The following is a 20,483-nucleotide window of genomic DNA, read 5'->3' on the forward strand; positions in this document are numbered from 1 at the left end:
ATACATCCTAATCTTGGGCTCCCCGTGGTTTACCAGTATTTCTGAACAAAATGTCCCTACTTTCTCACGAAATTATTTGGAATAACGTAGGAAAACGTAAATCAGTCTCCCTGGATCACTCAATCGGTAAAGTTGTCATGAGTAGCTCAGTAACTAAGGGTACGGATATTTTCCGCCGAAGACCTAATATGCTAGTAAGATTAATGAATCAAGATAGATGAGAAGGCACATGAACTGTCTTCTTCTCGAGCACACGCATGTTGGTTTGTGCGATTCGTCTACTTATTAGAACTAAATAGTATGGTTCAGTGGTTACAGTCGAATCGTGGGGGGTGGGTGACAGATGCAAAAACCGAGAACGACTATCACAGCTCTGTTTAACAGGGATTTCAGTAAAAATACGACAGTCGATTTCTTTAGCCGTTCTGTAACCGGAAAGTAATCACAATGTTGTTGAATGTAATACGACATTAGATATGAAAGGTTGAAAGAATGAGTGATTTCCACGACGAATCAAGTTGTTTTTTTTTTTTTTTTTTTTTTTTTTTTTTTTTTTTTTTTTTTTTTTTTTTTTTTTTTTTTGCAAATAGTATTTCCCCCCGCCACGTAGGTAAAGCTTCAAGCTACTTCCTTTAACTAAACATCAAATCAATATCAATTCGCAAGTCCCGGATGTAGAAGTAGAGTCAAATTCAGAGGCATCACCTGAAGTGAAGTCAAATTCAGATGCTTACGTAATGCTGGAAGCCACTTTGTAATTAGTTAAGTAGTTACCTGCTTTATTCACTGCTGAGTGGACAACGTACGATGGGCAGTGAAGACCGCAATAACCAACATGGATATTAAATTTCATTTATAAACTTGGTAACCCACCCGGGAATCAGCGCGTGTTGCCACACTACTTGCGGAATTAGGGCCAGCCTTCCAGCCCCATATGGAATCCGTTTGGCGGGTTAAAGGTAAGACGGCTCTGAGTGGAACTGTACTGCAGGAGAGTAGCGCTACACGTCGCCGCCAAATACTGTTTATATGAAATTGTATGAGACAGAAAGCACTACTCGGCAGCAGAAGTGTGCGGCGGAGCACCGAGAGGTAAAGTTCAGCAAGTGTCCAATTGTGAAGCGCCCTGCGGCTTTACGTAGTTCAGTTGTTGCTGCTGCGGTATGGCTACTGTCGCGACAGTGCACATATTTCTATCCATAACTCTTTTGAGGCGCGAGACGAAAGTTAGTTTAGCAAAATGGCGTAAGACGAGGAATAGTTAATTGTATATGCTGGGTGAGACACTGACTATTGCCACCAAGAATAAAAACACGGTATATTCAATTTTCTGCTGCAAAAAGTACAGATAATTCAATAAATATAACACATCAATAGAAGTCAGTAGATAGGGTAGAAGCATACTAAGTTTTTGGGTGTACATATAGATGAGAATCTTAATTGGAAAATTCATATTTTGGATCTCCTAAAGCGACTAGGCTCAGCAACTTTCGCAATCAGAATAATTGCCAATTTTGAGGATATAGAAATTAGTAAGCTAACATACTTTGCATACTTTCACTCTCTGTTGTCATACGGAATAATATTTTGTGGTAACTCAACATTTAGACAAAAAGTATTCACTGCTAGAAAGAAAATGGTTGGAATAATGTGTGGGGTTCTTAGTCGCACATCGTGTACGCATTTTTTTTTAAAGACTGGGAATTATTACAACAGCCTCACAGTACATTTACTCACTAATGAAATTTGTTCTCAACAACATGGACCAGTTTAAAATCAACAGTGACATTCATGGTTATAATACCAGAAAAAAGAAAGACACTGTCCTTTACTCAACCTATCTTTGGCCCAGAAAGGGGTAAAATATGCTGCTATAAATATGTTTGGCAATTTACCAGATGAAATAAAATGCCTGAGAGACAGCAGTAATAGCTTCAAAAATAAATTGAAGTCATATCTCCTTGACAACTCCTACTATACTATAGATGAATTCTTGAATGGGAATGACTAAATCTATAATACAATATATGCATTTTGTGCCATTTAAGGGAATGGGGTAAATAATCTATAACTCTGTATTGTTGCTAGGTGGGGTCACTTCAGTGATATGAAGGTCAACTTTGTCTTTTTTTTAAATGGGATGCTATAGTTCGTACCTACTTTCTGATAGCGGCTAGTCAGACAAATCCAATGATGTGTAACAGTAAGGTATATGAAGGTCAACGAAGGTCGCAAAGGTGGCATGAACGTCTTTTTACAGAAGGTGTTCGAAGTGATGACTATTGGTGTCAATGCAATGCTGCAATCTTCTTATCATGGATTAAGTGGTATGCCTTATCACATCGGCACTTATCGAAGCACATGCTCTGACATTCTTCTCTCCAATATCTTCAGGTGTAGTTGGAACGCCTTTATAAACAATGTCTTATATGAATCCCCACAAGGAAATATCCAGAGGCGTCAAGTATGGCGAACGATCCGGTCATGACACATCACCTTTGCGTCCAATCCAACGATTTAGGAATTGCATCTGCAACTCATTTCTCGCTACCAGCGAAAAAGGTGCCTGACACCCACATTTTTTTTTGCTAAAGGTATTTCTTCCAATAACAGACCTAATATTTCTTGTAGGATTGTGATGTACTTCCTACCATTAAGATTTCCTTCGATGAAATAGGGGCATATAATTCCGTCCACCAGAATCGCACACCGTACATTCACCGACCACGGTTTTTGATGTGCAACTTGCCGCAGCCAACATATTTTCCGTCGTACCATGGTTCATGAATGTAGCCTAGCAAGCAAATAAAATCAGGTTAATAAATGTATCATCCCCCTGAATCTGAAGTTGAGCGCATTGGCAGAATTCAGTGCGATGCATACAATCCTTACCAGTTAATTCTTGGTGGAGACTGATATGGTAAGGATGATATTTATGGCGATGCAAAACACAAACAACACTACTCTGGCTCATGATGATTCCCTTACGATTCGACGCGAACTAACACAAAGGCGGGCTATGTGACCGAGCGGTTCTAGGCACTTCAGTCCGGAACCGCGCTGCTGCTACGGTCGCAGATTTGAATACTGCCTCGGGCATGGATGTATGTCATGTCCTTAGGTTGGTTAGGTTTAAGTATTTCTAAGTATAGGGGACTGATGACCTCAGATGTTAAGTCCCATAGTGCTTTGAGCCATTTGAACATTTGAACTAATACAAGGATCTCGAGCCACAATGGCAAGAGTACCAATTGCCGTTTTCTCGTTAGTAACTTTCCTTTACCGATGGGTTAAAGATCCAGTTATTCTCAATTTATCATACACATATTTAAATGTACCACATGTAGGGTGAATACGTTGAGGATATATTTCAGCGCATAAGTCTCTAGCTCTCACTGAATTTCGTTGGCATTCTCCATAATTGAGAAGCATATCGACTTGTTTTTCGAAGGAATACATCCTTCACATTCACCTGATTTGACGATACTAGTATTACCGTTCATATTAGTGTTGCATTCCGAGATGATGTTTACATGTCAATGGCACGTTAGATGGATACGCCGTATTCAGCGAATATTTACTATTTGTACGATATATGAGAGACAATTGTCAGAGCATGTGCTTCGATAAGTGAGGTAGTGATAAGGAATACCACTCAATCCATGATGAGAAGATTGCAGTTCTGCATTGATTCCAATGGTCATCACTTCGAACAGCTTCTGTAATGGATGTTCATGCCACCTTTCTGAACTTCGCTGACCTTCGAAGACGTTACTATTACACATCATTGGATTCGTCACGATTGCCGCTATCAGAGAACAGGTACCAGACTATAGCATCCCATTTATCCCATTTAAAAAAAACGAAGTTGACCTTCATATCTCTGACGCGACCCCACAAAAAAAAGTCATATTATGGCCTCCGTTGTCCGACAAACTTTTCAGCTCCTATCACATTTTCGGAATCATTATAGGTGGCTATAGTTAGTGACTCACCATCTATAACTGAATATCCAGAGTCATATGACCTTCAAAATGAACAGGATGAGAATGAATAGTACCAGAAAAACAACTTGGAAAGAAACTTCCAAGGAAATTGGAGTAAAGGAAAAGTTAAATTAATACTTTTTCTTTCTTGCTGCAATTCATTTACTTTTCTATCAAACATAGCGTACAGATACCTACAAATTAAATTTTTCTGTTATTTTCTGAAACGGACATCAGGTATTTCATTTTTTATGACTGCTTACTTTTATTACTTATTAAATTTGCTGTTCATTTTCTATTCGAGGCAATCTGCTTTTTGCCAGCCAAAATTAGCTTTGGGGCGATTGAAATAATTTTTCAATCTATTCCGTATCTGGATAGCATTATTTACGAAATTGCCTTCCATATGAGGAAGGTCTTGTAATTGTGTCTCTTCGGTATCTTCATCGTCATACAACACTGAGTTGTATCTGAGGAAATAGTGCAAGAAAGAAATCGAAAGAATAACGCCGTCTACGTGTTGCGGACCGAGATAGATCTTGCGACAATTGAAATACGTATGTTCTGTAGCAGCGATGGCGAGGCATGACAGAATCTCTGACCAGAGAGTTATTTATCGTTGCTAGTCTGCGCTTGACCGCGCGAGAGTTCTGTTCAGTTGCGAGAGTGCAGTTGCATGTAGGGAGTCGGTAGTTGCAGTTGTGTGTGAGGAGTCGGCGGGCGTCGACATGGGCCTCTGGCCAAGATTCAGGATGAGGTATATTTTTTAAATAAGGTAATGAAGCAGCATTGCGCTCATCTGATAATGTAATGCATCTTAAGTGTAATTAATTTGTTCAAGAATCGCCCCAATAATAATTTTGTTTTCAAACCAAGCATTTTAACAAAACAAACATTTTATTGAAAGAAAATTTCCCATGCATTTCCTTAAAGAAAAAATTTACTTAAGTTCAAAGAATTTTGCGATGCATTTCCTACAAGCTATGGCGAAAAATAAGAGCAGATGCAGTTTTACTGAGGTAAGAATTTGAGTTTAATTAGTGACCAGGGCCTAAGATCGACATTTCGGTCTATTTGCGTTTTCATTGCCACTAAGATTTCATTATCATTGAGTTGAGTTACATTTTTTGTGAGGAGCTTACACTTGGTTCAGATTGCTAGTTCTCATTTATTGTCTTTGTCTTTAATTATATTTGCTGGGAGGTTATACTTGGCACGATTTTCATTGTCATTCAAATTTTTGTCATTCGAAATTTTGTGGGGAGGTTACACTTGGCGACACCCGGTCCAGGATCGTATTTCGTTGAGAATCTTCTGAAACGTAGTCAGATATCTGCTCTTATTTGCTTACATATAATTAGCATTTGGCGCAACGCTTTTACTAATTTTGTGACTTTCTTTCCTCAGATCATCGGAAATTCGTTGCTCAGTTGTATTTGTGTTTGTTGCTTTTTGCATTTGTGCTTATTTCATTTGTGAATAATTGTGACTATTGTAAAAATGCCGCGAAAGACTATGAATAGTGTATCGCGAGGTATTATGAATGAAATTACCGACTTAAACAACGTGACCCATAGTAATTGTGACACGCAGTGTAATGATGACAATCCTGCGTTCACTGACAATGAATGCGTTCCAGCCACTAATGATGATTATTATCTTACTGATGAACAAACGAACTCAATTGTCTCCTCTGTTAATTTGACGACAATTGATGATGCGGGGCGTTCTGTTGGAATGAGCGCTGCCCAGCTTAATACACCCGGTTTGGAAAATTCAAATAATGTACAGACAAATTTTTCTAATAAAAATGGACAATGTACTGAAAGTACGACGGATTTATTTAATTCCGAAATAGTGTCTGACAGTGTACATCCGACTGATAAACGTTTTTGTAAATTACAGAATGACCAAATGGTCACACAAAACGCGACAATTGCAAATACACCGTCAAACAGTACAGAGAATGGAGTAGGTAATGTTATTTTGGATCAATTTATGGCAATATTGCTACAAAATAGCGAAGATAACAAACAATTTAAAGAAAGTTTCAGACAACAGAGTGAAGATTTCAAACAACTTAGTGAACAGGTCAAACAACAGAATGAGAAACTAGACAATAATAATGAAGATCTCAAACAACTTAGTGAAAAACAAGACAACAATTCTAGACAGCTTTGTGAACAGATCAAACAGCTTCATGAGAAACATGACAGCCTTAATGAAAAATTAGACAACAATTCTAGACAGCTTAGCGAGCAGATTACAGCCGTTGCCGCGCAGTGTCATGATACTAAGGAACAGTTACGCGAGGAAATTGAGGCTTGTTTAAGAAAAAGTAGCGAAGAGATTAGATCTGTTGCGCAAGAATTAAGGGAAATGCAAACAGCTACAACAGAAACACTTAGAGAGGAAATTAGCGGAGTCGCTAAACAATGCTCTGAAAAGGCTACACTATTACGCGACGAGTTTAAAGCAATGACAGCAGAACTTTCGCGCACAATGGATGAAAAGATTGACGCGAAATTCGACCAACAGAACACTCAGATTGACGAACGTTTTAATCTCCACATACAAAACAGTGATACGCGTTTCCGCAAATTTATTCAGAATCAAAATAAAGTAAAACGTCAAGTAATGGAAACAATCACTGCACAGAGACAGGAAGACAAACGTAAAATGTTTGCGAAAGCAAAAACATACGTAGGCAACAATATTGCTACAGTGTCCGACAAAATTAATACCATCGAACAGTTGAACGCGGAATTACGTGATGAAATTTCTGATCTTAAATCAAAAACAGATACACACACAGCAGATATTCAGACAGTTACAGACAGATTTGAACAATTAGAAATAACACAGGATTGCGATATCATCAAAGCTGACGTTAAAAAATTGAACGAAACCACACGTAAATTACAAGAACAGATTAATACTTCTGACACTAAAAGCGATGATCAGGTAAAAATACTGACTGAAAAATGTGATGAATTGGCCAGTCGTATTGACGCTATTGAAAGTAATAATTACAGCAAATCAGACGATACTTCACCGGTTTCATTTAATCACACACCTGAATTTCAAAATCTACAGCAGACAATTAATGAGATCGATTCGTCTAATAACATGTTGCGTAGAAAATTGTCAAGATTACAGCAAGAAGTAACAGAGATGAAAAATATTTCAGTTAATAACACATCACAGCAGACGTCACTTTGCGAACATTTGTCAGACTCACGCAGTGCGTATAATTTAGGTAATCAACAGAGAGTATACGACTTAGATTCCGAACAGACACAGAGAAATAGATTCTCTTACAATCATGAACCTGTTCCATCATACAGAGACGACAATTTTGATTATAAACATTTTCTGTCAGTAAGAAAATTTAAAGTGTTTAAAAATGACAGAACACAGATTCACCCACTGGATTGGATACAACAGTTTAGCTTTGCTTTTCCACCGACTTGGCCCATTACGCATAAACTTGAATTTATTTGCAGTTTTTTGGAAGGCGAACCGGCAACTCGTATGAGACCAATCGCGAGACAATGTTATTCAGTAGAAGAATTTCAGAATGCTTTTCTGTCAGCGTATTGGTCGAAGACAACACAGCGTGGAATTAAAGATCAGTTAATTAGCTTACCAAATTATGAGAACTCGAATTTTCCCAGTGTGACGCAATTTTTTGAGCACATGGTGCAACAAAACCAGTACCTAAGTGAACCATACAGTGAATCTGCACTCATTCAATTATGCATTTCTAAATTACCACAGTCATTAAGAGTGTCACTTCTAACGGGTCAGCAGAGGGAAAACATTTCAGCATTCAGAGATCTGTTGCAGCTTTTAGAAGTGCAGCAATCAGATTATTCCTTCGTGAACAAAAATTTTTCGTATAACAACCAAGGCCAACAAACTTACAGTAATTATGATCAGGCACGTAATTTCAATAGCAAAAGTAACAGACGTTTTCGGAACGACAACCACCAGAACTTTAATAACAGACAAAATTCTAATTATCAATACCGTCAAAATTTTCAGCAACAGGAACCACATATTCGTAACAATAGAGGTTTTTCACAACAACAGCAACAAAACCAGCCGGTTAGCATACCTAACCAACAATGCTATGCACAAAGTCAGCCAAGCTTTAATGTTTTGCCGCGTGCATGTATAGTCCCAGATCCAACAAATAGTAACGCACGGCAGCAAGGAAATAACTATGTACAGAGAAGACAGTATTACAATTCCTATCGCAATGCACCGTATAGGAATGGCTATCAGGACAGACGTAAAAACGATGAGCACAATTATCAGCGTACATATAATAACAGTCGGTCTTTCCAACAGCAAAATCATCTGCAAGAACATATTCTCATGAATGAACCCGACAGTAGGTATCATCCAGAGCGTAATACTTCAGGAAGAAGTAATAGAACAGTTCAAATAGTAGAAATGCCACAACATCCTCCTGAAAATAATAACACGTCAGATAGAATCTGACTAGATACTGTACAGATCGCATCTTGCAGTAACACAAGCTCTACTTTAGACACGCAGAATATTGTTCACGAAAATGTAATTACTTTTGACGATATCAGAGACACTCTTTTGCAGGAAAGACCAGTTGTTCAGAAAATCATTTCACATCCTGTCATCGAAATTAAAATAGGTTCATCGAAATTTTCAGCAGTAATCGATTCCGGATCACCTATGTCAGTAATAAATGAAGAAACTTTTAACGAGTGTAACAAAGAGAATACATGTCCTACATTACCTTTAGGCAAAACGAAAGTAAAAGGAGCAGTATCGAGTAAAGGAGTAGACGTTAAATTACAGACACATTTATCATTTTGTGTTGCAGGTCACACTTTTCACTCAAATTTTTGGATTGTTCCTTTATTGACAACAGACGTTATTTTAGGTACTAATTTTCTCGTACAACATGACGCAGTGGTTGATTTTCAGAATTCCTATTTAATGTTGAAGGATGAAAATGTGCAATTGGCTTTAGAGTTTCAGCATTCTTTATCTGCGGAAGAACAAACAATTAATCGTACAGAGGTCATTTCCGCAACGCGTAACATAGACTGTAACACCACATTGTTCACAGATACGTACGTACATAACTATAACACTCCAGACGAAGCTGACTACGACGTAATGCAAATGATTTCTGATAAAGTTAAACAAAGCAGTGCAAATACAGACGACGAACGAACGCTATTACACAAAATTCTTTTACAGCAAGCTCCAGTTTTTGACAACATTCCTGGTACTATGTCCGGTTTTATGTATGAATTTCAAGTCAAACAGCACGATACATTTAAAGCTAAACATTATCCCATTCCGTATATTCATAGAGAACAGGTTAAGAAAGAATTGCAGGATATGCTTGACCAAGGAATTATTGAACCAGCAGTTAGTCCGTACATAAACCCGCTACATATTGTTAAGAAAAAAGATGGCTCACTTCGCCTCGTACTTGATTCACGTCACATTAATGACATAATTATTAATGAAACAGATCGACCACAGACACTAGAAGAACTACTACAGAAATTTCACGGTACTGCTACTTATTCTACATTAGATTTGAAATCGGGATTTTGGCAAATTCAGCTTCATCCGAATTGCAGAAAGTACACAGCATTTCTCTGTTTTGGCGACTGTTATCAATTTTGTAAATTACCATTCGGTTTAACTATTTCTTCAGCAGCTTTTATTCGCGGTTTGAACACAATACTTCCGACAGAACTTAAGGACAGAATTACGACGTACGTAGATGACATTCTTATTGCAGAAGCTAACTGGACTGAACACAATCTAATTCTAGAACGACTGTTACAAACTTTTCATGCTCAAGGACTCACAGTTAATCTCAGTAAGTCGCATTTTGGCAAAACTTCCATAAAATTTCTTGGACACGTAATTTCAGCAGAAGGCATTGCGCCTGATCCGGAAAAACTTCAAGCTCTACGTGACATTACTGTTCCTACAACGAAGAAGCTATTACGCAGTTTTTTGGGCTTAATTAACTTTTTTCGTAAATTTATTCATCACTCTGCTTTAGACACACCTAGATTATGCCAATTAACAGGTAAAAACACTATTTGGTCATGGGATAAGCAAGCACACTCTGAATTTATGAACCTGAAACAGGCTTTGTTGAATGCACCACTTTTATCGCACCCAGATATTACCAGAAATTTTTCCATTGCCACCGACAGTTCTAACACCGCTTTAGGCGTACATATTTTCCAGGAAATTGAAGAAGATGGCTCTACAGTAATTAAAAACATCGCCTTTGCAAGTCGCATTGTGTCACCTGCTGAACGAAATTATTCCGTTACAGAATTGGAAACATTATGTGTTTATGGGCTTTTACGAGATTTCGGCACTTTCTTTATGGCAGACGTACCACCGTTTACACAGATCACAGATTTACAGGAATTTAATTTTACAATTGTTCACATTCCCGGCACACAAAATGTTATAGCAGACGCACTTTCTCGTTCTCTCAGCAACAATCAGCATGACATCGCAACCAACTTCTGCAAAGCAAATTTCAGCGTTATGTACATTCAGCAAGTTGCGTTTGAAAATTTTATTTCGTCGTCGTTACAGGACATAGCAAAAGAGCAAAGTAAAGACAATGTGTGGAAAGAAATTAAACACCTTTGGCAAGATAAGAATAATGTTACGATTAGAAACCATTACACTGTACGCAATGACATTCTGTTTCGCCGCTCTCATCCTGACAGCAACAATTGGTTATTATGCATTCCTGACGAACTGGTTAACAAATTAATATGGTATACTCATTTAAGTTATGCACATTACGGAGCCAGAAAATGTTTTCTTATACTGAGACAGAACTGTTATTTTGTCTACATGGAGAAACGTATACGACGAGTTTTAGCGTCATGTAAAATTTGCCAGAAAACTAAGTCAGACACCACTTCACATATTCCTCCATTATATCCCATTGTACCTGTTAAATTAAGACATATGGCCGCAGTAGACATTTTGGTCCAATTCTGAGAACTAACAGAGGTTTTTGTTACATCTTTGTCGCTGTTGAACTCACTTCAAAATTTGTTACTTTCACTCCGTTACGCAAAGCTACTGCTAAAACTGTTTCGAAAGCATTTGTAAAACATTTTCTATTTCATGTAGGGCATGTGATGAAAGTAATTTCTGACAATGGATCACAATTTCGTTCTGCTATATTGACACGCATGTTACGAGCTAGAAACATTTCTCCGATCTATATATCCAAGCACCATGCTTCTTCGAATCCCTGTGAACGATTAATGAAAGAAATTGGTAAACTGTGTAGAATATACTGCCACAAAAGACATATTGATTGGGACACACACATATTCTCATTCCAAGATGTAATTAATTCCATACCAAATGAATCCACTATGCTATCTCCGTCTGTTATACTGAAAAATACTGAACCACCTAACAAAATTAAAGAATTAGTAACATTTCCTACATCTCGTCGATTACGACACCACGAAATAATTGACATTGCGCTGAACAACATCAAAAGTGCCGCAGAGCGCCGGAGAAGACAGCAAAAACAGGTTTGTACATGCCGAGACTTTCACGTGGGACAGAAGATATTAGTACGTACACACTATTTATCCAGCAGAATAAAAGGTAAGTGCAGTAAATCTGAACTTCCATACGCAGGTCCATATCGGATTCGCAGCATTCCTCACCCCAATGTTGTACACGTCGAAACTCTGAGAATCAGAAAATCGAAAGGAAACCAACACATATCCAATATTAAACCCTTTATTGAATGAAGACACTTTATGATGTAACATGTTATGATGCCATTTACTAATTTTTATGACCACTTATGCAATTATATTTATGTGACTAATTATTGATGACTATCGTATTGTTTCTTGGCAAGTGCCCGGCAAGGTAAGGTTAGCAGGTCGCTCTTCTTGTCGTTACACATCAGACCGTGCATATTTTTCCAGACAAACTTACGTATTTTATGAATAATTATGCAATTCTGTGTAGTGACGTATTAATTTTATTAAATTCTCTCTCCATTAAAGTTTTTAATTCTCTCCTCTATTAACTACACAACATATAAGCTGAACTCAAAGAAAGCACATTTCTTGTCATCCTTTTTTTTATGTATGTGCGATTGTTTTCATATTTTGTTTGTATGCACTGTGAAATAGCTAAGACATAGGAAACACCAGTTGACTTTGACATTTTTGCTTTATGATATCTCAGCATCGTGACTGTTTTACATTTTTCTTTTTTGCTGCTGCATTGTGATATTCTCTGTACATTTTTGCCTTTGAACACTGTCTATGCTTTTAACATATTACGTATTCTGTCATGTTATGCTGTATGCTTAATTACGTCACCATAAACCAGTCATTATTTAGTGAGTATATGATGTAAATGCAAGACATTAATCTTTGTTCATCAATTCCAGAAAGAAATGATACGTAAAGGAAATAAATTAAACAGAAATGGGAATTTCAACTACGGAATAGACGAAAGAAGATACAAAAGCCTTAACAAGAATATACTATACACATCGTAGAATAGCAGTCTTAACTAATTTTTCCTTTCAGAATACAAGGTGATTGACGCAGGCTGTCAGACAGAACTACACATCTTAGTTTTAGTGATGAAATATGCTAGAGATAAGGAATAGTTGTGTAGTGAGTAATGAAGTTATTTTTTTTTTTGCAGATGATAATGAATGCTGATGAAGAGTAATGATGAAGAATATGCTACTATGAATAATGAAGTTTTTCTTTACAGGTGATGATAATAATGAAGTTATGATAATATGGATAATGAAGTGATGGATAATGAAGTTTTTTCTTTACAGATGAGGATGATGTTGAAGTTTATGTATTTATGCTATGTAGTTATTTAAGTATTTGTTGCAGTTTGTTTTGACAGTATGTTTTATGTCGTATGGTATGATGACTGAAGGTTTTGGAAAGGACAGCTATGGAACACATTTTTATACACATTTCACTACCTGTTAATTCGAAGTTCACTACTTTTCAGCGTAGTATGCGTTTATTCTTTCAGCTCAATAATCCATTTTGTATTTTTTTTTTCAGGAGAAGCTTTTCATGATACTTAGTAAACTTGTTACTTATTAAACCTATACTAGTACTTGCATTTTTTTACCCAGTTGTGTCTATCATTTATAAATGTCATCACATATACTTCCTTGTTTCATAACCTTGCTACAGCTGACTCATGACGAATGACGTTACACATTTTTCATTTACAGGAACAACCCAGAAGCAAATTTTTTTCTTTTTCTCTTCTTGCTTTCCTTTATAATTACCCAAAGCAATGCATTGCTAACTACTACTACTACTATACAATAATTGCTGGCCACTGAGTGCCAATAATTAGTGTAACTAAATGAATTATGTTAATACTATACCATTCATTAGCTCCTGTTTTCAATTATGACTTTTGATGTTTTGTAACTGGCCACTGAGTGCCAATAATTAGTGTAACTAAATGAATTATGTTAATAATATGCCATTCATTAGCTCATGTTTTCAATGATGACTTTTGATGTTTTGTAACTGGCCGCTGAGTGCCAATAATTAGTGTAACTAAATGAATTATGTTAATACTATGCCATTCACTAGCTCCTGTTTTCAATGATGACTTTTGATGTTTTGTAACAGGCCAATGACTGCCAGTAATTAAAAATGTTGTACTATTCAATACTTGCTGGCCACTGAGTGCCAATAATTAGTTTAACTAAATGAATTATGTTAATACTATGCCATTCATTAGCTCCTGTTTTCAATGATGACTTCTGATGTTTTGTAACAGGCCAATGACTGCCAATAATTAAAAATGTTGTACTATTCAACACTTGCTGGCCACTGAGTGCCAATAATTATTTTAACTAAATGAATTATGTTAATACTATGCCATTCATTAGCTCCTGTTTTCAATGATGACTTTTGATGTTTCGTAACAGGCCAATGACTGCCAATAATTAAAAATGTTTTGTACTATTCAATACTTGCTGGCCAATGAGTGCCAATGTTTAGTATAACTAAATGAATTATGTTAATGCTAGGCCAATAATTGACTCTCCTTTTCAATGATGACTTCTGGTGGTTTATGTTCACTATAATCAGTTAATTTTATGAACATTATTCTGTCATACTAAATATGCTTTGTAACTGGCCAAGGACTGCCACTGTTTATTGTAATACGATTACCCATGATGCCACTAATTGCTATATTCAGTTCATTTTATGAACATTATTCTGTAATACTAAATACATGGTACAGAAATGTTCAATAACTGGGCTATGAATGCCGCAAACTACTAATGTAATTATCAATGCAGACTACTATGTGACTTAATGTCCTTCACCTTGTGAGCTAACTACCTTGAATTACTGCAATATCCATTTGTCCTGTCCATCCTCATGATCATGGAGCACTATATTTGGTTTTTGCACTAATTCTACGTTGGTGTGCCTTGTAAGAGCGTGGTGTTGACGCGACATGCTGTAAACCACCGTGAGCGATGGAGACGTTATTATGGTCCCACTGTTTGGTGTACCTAATGTACTGCCAAAATGAAAACATGGAATATTACTACGACATTTCAGTGTCTTGGCTACGCTGATAATCACTTCTGGGAAAAGAACTTCACATTGTCTCACTTGGTGTTGTACTTCGGTGGAAAGATATGGACTTCCAGTGCAACCTAAAGTGCTACAACCATGATGCAATCCTTCCCTTTCCTATCCTAATTCTTGTAACATAGTAAAAAAAAAAAAAGGTTCTAAACTACAGTACATGTGCACTTATGTCATGTGTTAATATGTTTTCTACTGAACTTCAGTGCCTGTGCACTTCTCATTTTTCAATATGATTTGTACTCATTCTGTATAAATTTTGTGATTTCCTGATATGTTCAATACTCCAGTGCCTATGCACTTATGTCATTTGTTACTCATTGTATATACATTTCGTCATTTGTTGATATGTTCTGAACTGCAGTGCATGTGCACTCATGTCACTTATCAACATGATTTTTTGCCATTCTGTTTATTTGTTCTGAAAATGCTAAAGAGTTTTTCAGTGCGTGTGCATTTTTGTTATCTATCAAATAATTTGTATATACATTTCTTTTTGATTTGCTAATATGTTTTGTACTCACATTTTGTCATTGTCTGATATGTTATGTACTCGGTGCATGTGCACCATATTTGCTATATCCGTATATATATGCTGTCATTGTAAAGTTAATTAGTTGAAAAAAAATTTGTTGCTCATGGCAAGTCCAAATGACTCACCATCGCTGCCAAATTTTTGCCCCCCCAGTGGAGGGTTATGAAATACGTATGTTCTGTAGCAGCGATGGCGAGGCATGACAGAATCTCTGACCAGAGAGTTATTTATCGTTGCTAGTCTGCGCTTGACCGCGCGAGAGTTCTGTTCAGTTGCGAGAGTGCAGTTGCATGTAGGGAGTCGGTAGTTGCAGTTGTGTGTGAGGAGTCGGCGGGCGTCGACATGGGCCTCTGGTCAAGATTCAGGACAAGGTATATTTTTTAAATAAGGTAATGAAGCAGCATGGCGCTCATCTGATAATGTAATGCATCTTAATTGTAATTAATTTGTTCAAGAATCGCCCTAATAATAATTTTGTTTTCAAACCAAGCATTTTAACAAAACAAACATTTTATTGAAAGAAAATTTCCCATGCACTTCCTTAAAGAAAAAATTTACTTAAGTTCAAAGAATTTTGCGATGCATTTCCTCCAAGCTATGGCGAGAAATAAGAGAAGATGCAGTTTTACTGAGGTAAGAATTTGAGTTTAATTAGTGAACAGGGCCTAAGATCGACATTTCGGTCTATTTGCGTTTTCATTGCCACTAAGATTTCATTATCATTGAGTTGAGTTACATTTTTTGTGGGGAGCTTACACTTGGTTCAGATTGCTAGTTCTCATTTATTGTCTTTGTCTTTAATTATATTTGCTGGGAGGTTATACTTGGCACGATTTTCATTGTCATTCAAATTTTTGTCATTCGAAATTTTGTGGGGAGGTTACACGGTAAATACTAAATTCTTGTACGTTATTCCAAAAGCGTCTTATGAACATCATCAGGCTTTAATATGTCTGTAATGTAGGATAGCTGCAGTACACCCGTTCTTCCAGTAGGAACACAAATCGCTGCTGTGTCAAGGGCTATCGATCGTTTTTCGATGGATCATTTAATTGGGTACCAGGATAAGGTCTCAGTCAATGGAAGACCTCGGTCTCTAGCAACCACGAGACGCAGTCGAAATCTCGTACCTGGTAAGTCACTGGGCCTGGTACATTAAAGGCATTTGTTTCCAGTTTTGTTGCTGAATCCGACAGAGGAAAGATCTCAGCATCGCCTTTCTTTCCAATGTCACCAACATTCACATATATAAATTGTAACCTTCTTCCTCACATAACAAAGAAATTATTATCACATCCAAGTCACTTCAATCCATTTTGCACGTTCCGAACGACTTACATACAAACGATGTGCGATCGTGGAGCTACAGTTTAAATACGTTATACTGCACTGAGGTGACATGAGTCATGGGATAGCCATATACATATACACAGATGGCGGTAGCATCTCCTACACCAGGTAAAAACGGGCGGTTTACTGGCAGAGCTGTCATTCGTACACAGGTGATGCATGTGAAATGGTTACCGACGTGATTATGGCTGCACGATTTAATTATTGGACTTTGTACGCGGAATGATACATAGAGCTAGATGCATAGGAAACTCCATTTCAGGAATCGTTAGAGAATACAATATGCGGAGATCGGCATTGTCAAGAACGTGCAGAGAATGCCAAACTTCAGGCATTACCTCTCACTACAGACAATGCAGTAGCCGATGGCCTTCACTACACGACTGAGAGCAGCGGCGTTTGCACAGAGTTGTCGGTGCTAACAGACGAGGAACACTGCTTCAAATAACAGCAGAAATCAATTTGGGATGTACCATGAACATATCCTTTAGGACAGTGCGGCAAAATTTTGCGTTAATGGACTATGGCAGCAGACGCTGACGCTTGTGCCTTTGCAAACAGCACGACATCGCCTTTAGCGCATCTCCTGGACTCGTGATCCTATTGCTCACAACTGAAAAGGCGTAACTTGATCAGGTGAGTCCTGATTTCTGTTGGTAAGAGCTGATAGTAGGGTTCGAGTGTGGCGCAGAGATCAGGAAGCCATGGAGCTAAGTTGTCAACAATGCACTGTGTATTCTGGTATTGCCCTCATAATGGGGTGGACTGTGTAAGACTGTGTCCTCTGGTTAATATGAACCGATAATTGACTGTAAATGATTATGTTCGGCTATTTGGAGGCCATTTGCAACCATTTATGGACTTCATGTTCCCAAACCAGAGTGATATTTTTATGGATAACAATGCGACATGCCACTGGGCCGAGGTTGTTCGCCGCTGGTTTGAAGAACGTCGTGGAGGACAATTCAATGGCATGATATGGCCACCCAGATCGCCGGACATGAATCCCATCGAATATTTGTTGGACACAGTAGACAGGTCAATTCGTGTACAAAATCCTGCACCAGCAACAGTTTCGCAATTATGGTCGGCTATAGAGGCAGCATGGCTGATTATTTCTGCACTGTGCTTGCAATGACTTATTCAGTCAATTCCATTTCGAGTTGCTGCATTACTTCGATCAAAAGGAGGACCGGCACGATGTTAGGAGGTATCCCATGACTTCTGTCATCTCAGGGAAAATACATCCGCATAGTGCCGCGCTGCTCTGTTGCAGTGCAGTTTCTCTCAGTGTAGTCTTACCCTATCGCTGAGGGCGCGTGTTTTGGCAAGCTGTGTGGTAATTTTTAAACGGTTTCCAATATCCGACTGGGATGGTACTCATTTCCCGCCACCCAGCAATACGATTAGCAAACACTGCGTAAACGTTCTCACATTTTCACTTAGGATAATAAGAGTGAGCCAAGCACGGCTCATGTTCGTGCCATCTATTATTTAACGTCTTGTTTCTACCGTACGGCCGCCTCGTCATTTTAATTTCAATTACTGGTGTCACTGAATTACTGTCTTGCCTGCCCGTGAGTGATAGCAGCAGCGCGTATCGATATTAGCCCAGCCGTATTATCTTTGCTGGACCGCTATTACTTACCGGTAGTGGTGTGTCGTGGAGAGAGAACGGACCTGGAGCGGCTGGAGTTGCAACGTGGCAGAAGTGCAGTCGGGATGTTGCAGCAGTCGGGGACGGAGCGGTAGGGAGGCGCGGACAACTTGCTGACAGCACCCGACCGAGGATGAACTGTCCGACGGAAGGAGATGGCAGCGGGATCGACCGTTGGTCGGTCGTTCATGGTCGCCTCTTTGGGCGATGTGCGTTTGGTCTTATGACCGTTTCTGGGCCTCGTCACTGGGTCATCTTGCTGCACGTTGCTCAGTCCTTCTTGTAAGAAGACGTCGTGGCCAATGGGCAAGAGTTACTTCTACATCACTGGGTCCGAGGTAGTGTGCCCGGATCACCGTGTCTCCCAGTTCTCGACGAACAGCGGAGGCACATGGTTCGAGTGCCAACGACCTTTGTTGGTTGTTGGTCGGTCGTCTGGTCAGACGACGTGTGTTTAGTCACCCAGCGTCCTTCGGGTTAGTGTGTGTGTGCGACGGTGATCCGTTCTAGTTGTTCATCAGTGATTTGTTTTACAAGTGTTCGAATTTCTTGTGGCACTGTTTCGTGCAACGCTATATACCCTGTGTCAGTTCGACTGATCAATGCTCTAAATGGTGTCTCCGTACTGCAGTAACCAGTTGGTCGGTCGCGACAGAGCAGCGAGTGAGTGTTTCCGTATCGTGTTGGTGCTGTGCGCCACGACGTGTAGTTCCACAACGGATGCGATGTTAATGTACGTCAGTATGTGGTGTGCGTACTGTAAGAGCTTTGGTACAGACACCATCAGATTATTTGACTTGTCGCTCTAACAAAGTAGGCGAGTGTCAGCAGTGTTATCGGGGCGTGTTTATCTTCTGCCGTTAGGTCAGACGATAGAAATGCCACTTGCACGCTTAGAGTAGCAGATTGACGGTGACCAACTTTAAACAGAACTTGGTTAATTTTCACACACATTTATTAAAATAATAACAAGCATAAAAATTACTTAACTTGGTTCTGGATGCTATTTACAATTGACAATCAGAAGTTCCTTTGGTCTTGATACGTTAATCTTATTCTCACATATCTCTGATACTTGACAAAGTGTCTACACATTTACCTTCATCGCTATGTACAGGAATATGGTAATCTTATAAGGCGCAGACTGAAACTTGACTATAGACTGGTACAGACTAATACAAACTGGTACAGACTGGTGCAGACAAATGCAGACTGACTAATCGGAGGTCTGTACACTCGTTATAATACCTCGCGCGTTCAGGTGTCACTGCGCGAGTGTGATCTGTGAGGAGAAAAGTTCTATGTTAGCAGCAATCTCATTGGCTGCTTTACATATTAATACGCGGATCGGCGGAAGCAGAATTTGGTCCGTCTCTAAGGCAGTGCCATCTCGTAGTGCGGAGACGGACGAGCGCTGCGCCTGCGCTGTTGTGCTTAGCGGGGCGCGCTCTAGTGGGAAAGTTGTGTACGTGCTGACTACGCGGAACTATGTACACAACACAGTAGTTATTGTGCCTTGGCTTATTAACACACCAATATTTGAAGACGGGTGTTACTCGTCTGTTCGCCTCACTGGCATGTTCGTTGTAGTGCCTTTGGTCTGGTGACCGAAATCAGGTTCATCGGCTGTCTGTGAATTGGCTTGCCTGTCTCACCTAAAAAGGCGTTAGTGTTACAATTCCAGGCCGACCCTTGGAAACTTGAGAGCGCCATTCCGTGTCTGTTACATTCTAATTTCCCTGTTTGAGTTTTAGTTATTTGGTTGATGCGTGGCCTTCAGTCGAGTTTTTATATACCCTGAATTAATGGTCCTCTCTTGCCCTTTAGGCATAAGATTGTTATTCCTTATATGGAGCTTTTAGTCGAATTTTACATCAAATCTTTTAAGGTCTTAAGCCGTTAAGTTGATGTGTGGCCTTCAGCCGAGTTTTAATATCTCTTAAATTAATGTTCTTGTCATGCACTTAAGGAATATGATTGTGATGCTTTTGTATGGGCCTTAGGCCGAATTTTGCATCAATGTTTTAAGATAAGGCCTTCTGCCTTTTGATTGAAACTCTTCTTATTGCATAATATGCGACTTCCAGCCGAGTTCCATGAAAATTAAATTACTAAGGTCTTCAGCCGATTAGATTGCAGATTTAGAAAATATTTTTCGATGATAGCTCCAGAAGAACGTTGTACGTCAATTTCTTACTTAGGATTTACGTCTTGGATTTTGAGTGTGGCCTTCAGCCGATCTAGAGCTAGTTAAAGGAGGT

Source organism: Schistocerca piceifrons, chromosome 4, assembly GCF_021461385.2.
Source record: "Schistocerca piceifrons isolate TAMUIC-IGC-003096 chromosome 4, iqSchPice1.1, whole genome shotgun sequence".
Classification (NCBI taxonomy): Eukaryota; Metazoa; Arthropoda; class Insecta; order Orthoptera; family Acrididae; genus Schistocerca; species Schistocerca piceifrons.